Source organism: Macaca mulatta, chromosome 15 (assembly GCF_049350105.2).
Source record: "Macaca mulatta isolate MMU2019108-1 chromosome 15, T2T-MMU8v2.0, whole genome shotgun sequence".
NCBI classification, from domain to species: Eukaryota; Metazoa; Chordata; class Mammalia; order Primates; family Cercopithecidae; genus Macaca; species Macaca mulatta.
This window is the reverse complement of record NC_133420.1, coordinates 67,976,097-67,985,018: the sequence shown is the minus strand read 5'-3', so window position 1 is coordinate 67,985,018 and position 8,922 is coordinate 67,976,097. Positions and strand designations below refer to the sequence as shown.

Sequence of the window (8,922 nt, the reverse complement as noted above, 5' to 3'; positions counted from 1 at the left end):
ATATCATTGTGATTTTAATTTGCATTTCACTAATTATTAGTGATGTTGAGCATTTTTCCTGCATCTGCTGTCCATTTGTATGTCTTCTTTTGAGAAATATATATTCAGAACCTTTGACCAGTTTTAAATTGGATTATTTGTGTCTTTTCTCTAGAATTGTTTGAATTCCTTATATAATTTGGATATTAATCTCTAACAGATCTACAGCTTGCAAACATTGTCTCCCATACTGTAAGTTGTATATTCACTGTGTTGTTTCCTTTCTTATGCAGAAGCTTTTTATTTAGACATAATACAATTTGTCTATTTTTGCTTTTGTTGACCATGCTCTTGCCAAATCTAAAACAAATCATTTCCCAGATCAATGTCGTGTAGTTTTTCCCCTGTGTTTTCATCTAGTATTGCTCCTTCTGCTTTCTACTGGGATAGTAGAAATCTAATAGAATTCTTTCCAGGTTTTGTTTCAAGGACTATGCAGCATAAAGCTAATTTGAATTTCCCAATACTAAAGTTACTAAACCATCACTCCCTTTGTGAGCAAAAATTACTCCTTTTTTTTTTTTTTTTTTTTTACTTTATTTGAAAAATTGAATGGTAAGACTCATTCGGATGCAAAGAACAGTTGCATTTTTATTGTCTAAAGTAATTCAATTAGTGGTCATTCTTTAAAACTTTGATGATTTCTCTTGACTATTTTCCTTATCAGAATGCAGACATGAAAAGCACAGGTGTCTTTTTGAGAAAAAAAAATCTTGCTTTTATGAAGAAAATATAAAACTAATAGTGGAAGAAGAATGTGGATGGGTTGAGGTGCCTCAGGCCGAGACTCATCTGTCTCACTAAGTGTGTCTTCTCACAGCTGACCTCCAGCTTCTGCCTTTCCTGAACACACACGTTTTTATGTTTTCTTCATTCAAGTTGAATCATTAGATTCTAATAAAATCCTCTGGGAAAGACATTATATCTTTCGAACACTCGTATAAATCAGAACACCACCTAGGCAGAATAAGTGTTAGCTGACACCCAAAGTTACAAATGGCTTCGGTAATTAAGGTAGTACTGTGTTCCTGCTGTCACTTCCTATATATTTTTTTAATCAACACATTTCTTAGTCCCATTGTCTTTTATGCCTGAGGTTTCTAAGAAAAGAGAAAACAAGGTAGCTTCATTGTAGAGACTGACCTGGGAGCATGGACGTGACTTTATCTTTTTCTTTGCTATTAGTATATTTAAACATGGTTTATTACTTAATGTGGAGAAAAATAAAATGAAATTAATGAAAGGGTAATAGAAACACAAATACTGAATTGAAATTATGCCTTTTGATGCAATATGACCAGAAAATTTAATCATACTTCTGTATTTTTACCAAATATATCAACATAGAGATAAGCAAAGCTTTATTATCAGAAAGACATGGTATCCTTATATGTGAAACTCTGAGGACATAAACTGCTCATTATCCTTATCATATTGCAAGTACTCCTGTGTTTAACTCCATTTAGGCATCCCAAGGAACTGTAAACAGTATCACAGTTACCACTAAAACAAACATTAAAAATAACCATATTAGAGATATCATTGATTATTTGGTCCAGACAGTAAATTCTAAAGCCATTTGTGTACTCACACATATTGTATCCTGGCATTTATAATTTCACATTCTTATAAGTGATTTCAAAACCCATCTGATCCCTGCTATTCTAGAATATAAACATGAATATTGATTATTTTGTAATGGACACTAAGACCTTCCTTTATAAGTCAAAAGTCTAGTCTTTCTCCTTTAAGGGAGATACTGCTGAATGAAGTCAACAATCTTGATCCTTTTCAGGTTTATGTAAAATGAAGGATGAAGAACATAAGTAGCCATGGGAATCTCAAGGATGCTAAGTCTGTGTTATGAAATATGCCTTCTGCCTAGTCAGAAATGACTCAGTACTCTTCTTCCGCTCCATTGCCTGGGAATATTCAGAGCAAGGTGAATTGTCGGCAAAGTGTCATGCTATAAATCTCACAATCAATGCACTCATCAGAATGGACACCTTTCATTCAGTGGTGGAAAGAAGCAATAATAACATTTTAGAGGCTGCTTTTTGAAATAATATTCTGGATGCAAGCACTTAAAAGTACTTAAAGTATTACCCAGTGACCTCTGGAAGAAAACTGCCTTCTTAGGGAATCTAAGGTCTGTCTCATTGTGCCTTTGCAATACATTGAGAAGTAACTTGAGATTGAGATGTACCTGAATGACTATGAGATTGCCTAGCAAATATTAATTTCATCTAGATATTAATTCTTTCTGGAATCTCCCTACTTATAAGAGAACGGGCCACTTCCAAAAGACCTATCAGAGTATTTCAGTCATTGAAACTCATGCCCAGAAAAATGACCAACAAGCTGTGATTTTGTTGCTCTCGTGGTCTGTCAAAATCTGAAAGTTTAAAATTTCTCTTACAGGAAAACAAACTTGTATCCCCTCTAAAGAATCTATGAGCAAGTTGGAGCCTTCAGGCGATAATGCTTTACTATTAAAAAATATAAGCCAGGTGCGATGGCTTATGCCTGTAATCCCAGCACTTTGGGAGGCCAAGGCGGGTGGATCACTTGAGGTCAGGAGTTCAAGACCAGCCTGATCAACATGGTGAAACCCCGTTTCTACTGAAAATATAAAGATTAGCCAGGTGTCATGGTGCGTACCTGTAATCCCAGCTACTCCAGAGGCTGAGACAGGAGAATTGCTTGAACCTGGGAGGCAGAAGTTGCAGCGAGCTAAGACCGGGCCATCGCACTCCAGCCTGGGCAACAAAAGCGAAACTCCATCTCAAAAAAAATAAAAATAATAAATAAATATTATGTTACCAGTGCAAGTTAACTCTAACTGGTTTTTGATAACTCCTTTTGTGCAAGGTACAGGGAAGATTATAATCGTCCTGTTATCTTTTGTTACTACATGAGTTTTAATGGACTTTCTGTTTATTGATTTCTCTTCCTAAATAATCATCCGTGAAGGGATGCATAATGCTGCTTGTGCTAAATAATTGATAGCATGTAGAGTTACTGGGAAAGCTATGACAAGCTGGAGGATGTCGCAGAAAGAGGCTTAGTAGCACAGTGATAAATATAATAAGAGGCCAGTGCTGTCAGGAGAGGAATATCATATGATTAATTGCTCTATTACTTTTTCTTGGTCTTCAGAAAAGCAAGAGGATATTAAAAAGGAAGTAGAAAACAAAGAACTTTGTTGAGTGTCGCTTCTTCTTACTCATTCATTGGGGTAGAGGGTGAAAGAAAATGCTTTAGTTTCTGTTATATCTTTATTTGTAGAAAGCTGATGCAATAATAGATTCTGTTCAAATTGTATAGAAAAATACTCTTCCATAATGATAGGTTAATTATTTTAATTTTACAGGAGTATTTACAAAGAATGTCTATTTCCAATGAATTAGCTATTATTTTGAATGTGGATTATTGAAGGAAACTGGAAATGCCAAAACTGTTAGCACAGTAAACATGAACTGCATCAGAAATAGTCCTGGTGCCCAAAGAAAACAGGGATTTGTATTTAAAATTAGGTTATGTTTGTTTTAAATTATTGACAAATATTATATCAAAAACATCCTTTCTTAGGAGTGTGTGGTTATGAAGTTATACTGTAACCTTTTACACACACACACACACACACACACACACACATACATACAGACAGTCTCGATGGCTTCAATAGAAATAAAAATCGGTTTCACATTGTATTAAAGCATATAACTTCAAAATTACCATGAAGTTTGTGAACTTATCTTTATGTAATTATACAATAATTTGTTAAAATTATTGGTCTTGCAAATAAAAATACAATTTTTAAAAATTCGACCGTAATTTTATTTCTCAAAATGTAAATCCTAAATTTTAATTTGATATTATCAAGTTTCCAAAACTCACCAGAGTGCTAGGCTGGATATATAAGTGTGTCATGGAACTCAGACAGATGGATATATATTGAAGCCATATGTAAGAGAATATATTTTAGAACATTTTATTGCCAAAAAGTGAACTTGGTACCTTGGTTCTGATAGGATGAGTGGGGCAGGGGTGGAGGTTAATACACATCTTCTGTAGTCAACTTTGGTATTTTGGTTTCTCTCTATCTACTGTCTTCTAATGTGTGCAAATTTTTTACCACCTAAACTACTCCTAATTACATAACTGCTTACAGGCTGATTTTTGTGTGTGTGTTTTGTTTGTTTGTTTTTGTTTTTTTGAGACAGAGTTTTGCACTGTCGCCTGCGCTGGAGTGGAGTGGCACGATCTTGGCTCACTGCAACCTCCACCTCCCGGGTTCAAGTGATTCTCCTGCCTCAGTATCTCAAGTAGCTGGGATTACAGGCACCTGCCACCATGCCCAGCTACATTTTTGTATTTTTAGTAGAGACGGGGTTTCATCATGTTGGCGAGGCTGGTCTCGAACTCCTGACCTTGTGATTTGCCCAACTCAGCTTCCCAAAGTGCTAGGATTACAGGCATGAGCCACCATGCCTGGCCTATAGGCTGATCCTTTAAGCAGAATATATTACAACAGAAATCTCCACAGTTTATCTGTTTAGCACAGTGTATGCCATAAACATGGATCATTCTCTCCCATTCATCAAAATAATGTATATTACTGATAAGATATTGTTTCTTTCATCCAGCTCCTGCCATTTCTATGAATTTTAATCTATAGATACAAAATAAACCTTGTAAAATTGTTGCCACATCCCTATAAATTTAAACAATAGCACTAGTTTTGAAACAATAGCATAGTGTATGATTTATTTTCTTCTTTAGCTTTAAAAATATGATGACATATCCCATACACTAGGATTTGTTAAAAATATATGTAAATACATTGTTCACATTCCTATTTGAACCTTTGAGGTAAATGCCAAATATCAGAATTATCTCTACTGAAGGAAGAATGTAGTTCTTATTTAAAACAAATAACTAAGTTCATCCAATTTTACTTAGCTTTTCAGTATCAGTTCCAAAATCTCATACTGGATTATTTTCAAAACTTAAACATATTAATTTACAAAAAGTATTTTGCTAAGTAACATAGGAATTTTAATTAAATTACTAATTTAGGACTTAACAGCCAAGGTCATGATAGGTGCTATGGAGAACAGAAAGCTACAGTTTATTATTCACAAAGCAGCCAGATATTACCTTTAAACATAAATCAGATTATTTCCTTTCTCTACTTAGCTTTCCTTGGCAATTGGTACAAAGTTCAGAACCTACAACAGGGTAAATCAGACAATAAATAAGCCAATAAATCTGGACCCTTACTAACTCTCCAATCTCATGAAATGCTACTTTCCCCTTAGCTCTCTAGGGCCTAGCCCATTTGCCTTCTTTCTATTCTCCCACCTTGGACATTTACATTAGCTTTGCCTTTACTAGGAATTATCTGCCTACATCACTTTGCAAGGTGATCTCTATTTGTCAGAAGTCTCAGTTTAAACATCCCTTCCTTAGTGAGGCCTTCTCTTACACACAAGTTGCAAATAATTGACTATTGTATCACTCTTTTACAGACTTTTATAGTATATATCAGTGTCTGAAAGTGTCAGACAGTGTTTGCTTAATTATTTAATTCATTAATTTGCTTCTTCGCAGCATTTACCTATTGTGATAGGCAGAAAAACGGCCTTCCAGAGATGTCAACATTCTGAAATCTGAGCCTGAAACACGTTACCTAACATGGCTAAAGGGATGTGGTTCTAGATGTGGTCAAATTTAAGGACCTTGAGATGGAGCAATTATCCTAGATTGCAGCTGGTATGCCTAATCTAATCACAGGAATCCTTACAAGTAGAGAAACTTTCCTGACTGTAGTCATTCAGATAGACATGTGGTTATGGAAGAAAATCACAGACGGGTGCAACATTGCTGGCTTTGAAGATGGAAGAAAGGAATCACAAGTCAAGGAATGTGGGTGATCTCTAGAGCATAGAAAATGCAAGGAAACTGATTCTCCCCTAGAGCTTTCTGAAAGACATGCAGGCCTGCCAACACCTGGATTTAATGTCCCATACTGGACTTTCGACTTAAGAAATACAAGATACTGTTTTTGTACTGGTTAAGCCATCAATATTGTGGAACTGTGTTATAGCAGCGATAGAAGACTAATACAACCATGAAAACCTCAAGATCAGAAACCCCATTCATCTGTTCCATTCTTTATGGCCAGAGCCTAGAAATGGGCGTGGTGCACAGATGTTACTCAGTAAATCACCGTTAATACACAAACTCATGTTGAAATTAACCAGAAATAAACACATCCTTGAAGATATGTATTGGATAAGACATATGTTCTTTTTAAAATACAATTAAATAATATTTTATCAGCTAATATATATTCTCCAAATTGCTCTAGACATTATATAACATAATTACAAGTAAAAGAGTACATTATTGCTAAAAATAGCCCCTATATTCTTAATGAAATAAATGACTGATAAAGCCTCCCCAAAATGTGTCCAAAAGTCAAGAGAATAGTACAATGAACACGGTGTACTCATTTCCCAGCCATACAATTTATCAACTCATTATCAGTCTTGCTTCATCTCATCCCATCCATTTCCCTTTCTTTATAATATTTTGAAGCAAATTCAAGATCTCATGTAATTTCAACAGCAAATATCTCAATATGTATCTTTAAAAGGTAAAGACTGAATATATCCTAATTAACAATTTCCAAAGTTACAAGTCATTTTTGCCCCCTTGATTCTGTTATACCATCCACATGATTTGATTTGGTCAATGAGGTGTTAGTGGATGGGATACGGAGATACTTGAACAAGTTAGGTGTGTTTCCTCTGCTTACCCTTTCCCTGTGCCATTACTGTGAGGACATTCCCAGTATAGCCCACTAGAAGATGAGAAACATGGAATGAGCCAAGTCATCCCAGTCATCAAAGCTAAAGGCATCCTAGCTCAGATTCCTGACAGCGACTCTAGGCTTGTGAGTGAGCCTAGATGAAATCACTCCCCTACAGACCCGAGCTAAACAAATGCTCATTGTTCTATGTCACTGAGTTTTGAGGGTTATTAGCATTAAAACGGCAATAGATAAGTCGTACAAATGTTCTATGTTATAAATTAGTGATGGGTTTAGCAGAGATCTTTAATCTCATTTTTCCCCCCTGGGATAAGGATTTAGGTTTGAGGAGATCAAAATCTTATGAAAGTTAGAGAGCTCCATTTGAGAAAAAGAATGATATAGAACAAATACACAATGAGATACGAAAGTGAACATATTTTCAAAACGAAAAAAATATATAGTAGCCTTGGTAATCTAGGTACCTGTGTTGTGAGGTTTGTTTAGCCAAATAATTGCAATCTGGCTTCCGATCTCTACCCAAAACATTCAATAAACTCCAGCACTCACAGAGGCCCAAGAGCTTAAAGAAACACCAGTTGCATTAGTTTTACAATAAATCTGACTCTCTTCTTACTTAATGGTGTAATTTATGTAAAGAGAATGTCAAATGAAGTACTATTAAAATAAGATAACAATTGTAACCTTTTTTTTTTTTTTTTTTTTCTAGTGCCCCACACGGGGTGTCTTTGGGATAAGAAGTAGTCAAAATTTCTGGGCATATGGGAACTGTCAGGTTCATGCTGGAAACTGTGTTGCTCATATTTCAGAAGTGCTGCAGAGTACTAAGCGCAGTGTGCAGACACACTTGCCATGGCATTATTCCTTTTATTCATATCTTTCCAGACTTCTGATAGTTTCATAGATTTCGCTTGTTTAAAGAAGAACGCCATTCGAGTATCAAACTAAGTAGTCATACTGCTTAAGACCTGCCAGGGCCATGAGGATTATCTCCTGATTGGACCTTGACAGCGTGCTAATTATTTGTGACATTTTTGTAATAAGGGAATTGTGCTTATAAAAATAAATAAATCCAAGATATTCTTCTTACAGATTGTCTTATTAATCTCATTTGTATGTATCATCTTGGGTAGGATAAATTTATTCATATTACAGAAAACACTTCATTCCTAAATATGCTGAAACTATTGGATAACTTTTCATTAGAAAATGGGAGTACAAAGCTGGGTCTTTGTTGATTAGAATATCAGTAATTTGAAGGCTAATTACATTAAACTTTTAATCTCCACATCTTGGATTTAAAAGCATCTAAGATTTTCTTTTTTTTTTTTGTAGTTTCAGTTCTTTTTTTATTATTATACTTTAAGTTCTGGGATATATGTGCAGAACGTGCAGGTTTGGTACATAGATATACACGTGCCATGGTGGTTTACTGCACCCATTATCCCATCAACTGCATTACATATTTCTCCTAATGCTATCCCTCCCCTAGCCCCCCAGCCCCCAACAGGCCCTGGTGTGTGATGTTCCCCACCCTGTGCCCATGTGCTCTCATTCAACTCCCACTTACGAGTGAGAATATGCGGTGTTTGGTTTTCTGTTCCTGTGTTAGTATGCTGAGAATGACGGTTTCCAGCTTCATCCATGTCCCTGCAAAGGACATGAACTCATCCTTTTGCATGGCTACATAGTATTCCATGGTATATATTTGCTGCACTCTTTATCCAGTCTATAACTGGTGGGCATTTGAGTTGGTTCCAAGTCTTTTCTTTTAACCTTTTGCTGTGGATAGCAAAATGTGAGTTAAAACTTTGGTTATGTAAAAATAAATTTTGAATAATATTTCTATGGAATCCTTTTCTTTTGTTTTAGCTTTTATTCTTTCTTGCATATAGAAAAACAGATATATCCTATTAAAATAAATGTGTTTCAGATATATGAAACAAAGAATGTAAAAGTGCCCAATATTTCAACCCTTGCTCTGTCCTGTTCACGACTAGAACTGTGCTAAATTTATTGGTGTCTTGAAAATTTTAATGATC

General features: G+C 35.3%; 1 long non-coding RNA gene across 1 annotated transcript; it reads right to left on the bottom strand.

Moving 5' to 3' along the window:
• Positions 1-534: 534 nt before the first annotated feature.
• On the bottom strand, positions 535-6,995 carry LOC106993726 (uncharacterized). The gene is made up of 2 exons (XR_001440043.3): positions 6,866-6,995; positions 535-1,139 (listed from the first exon to the last, which is right to left on the bottom strand). It is a non-coding gene; the product is annotated as an uncharacterized LOC106993726 (long non-coding RNA).
• Between the last annotated feature and the right edge of the window lie 1,927 nt (positions 6,996-8,922).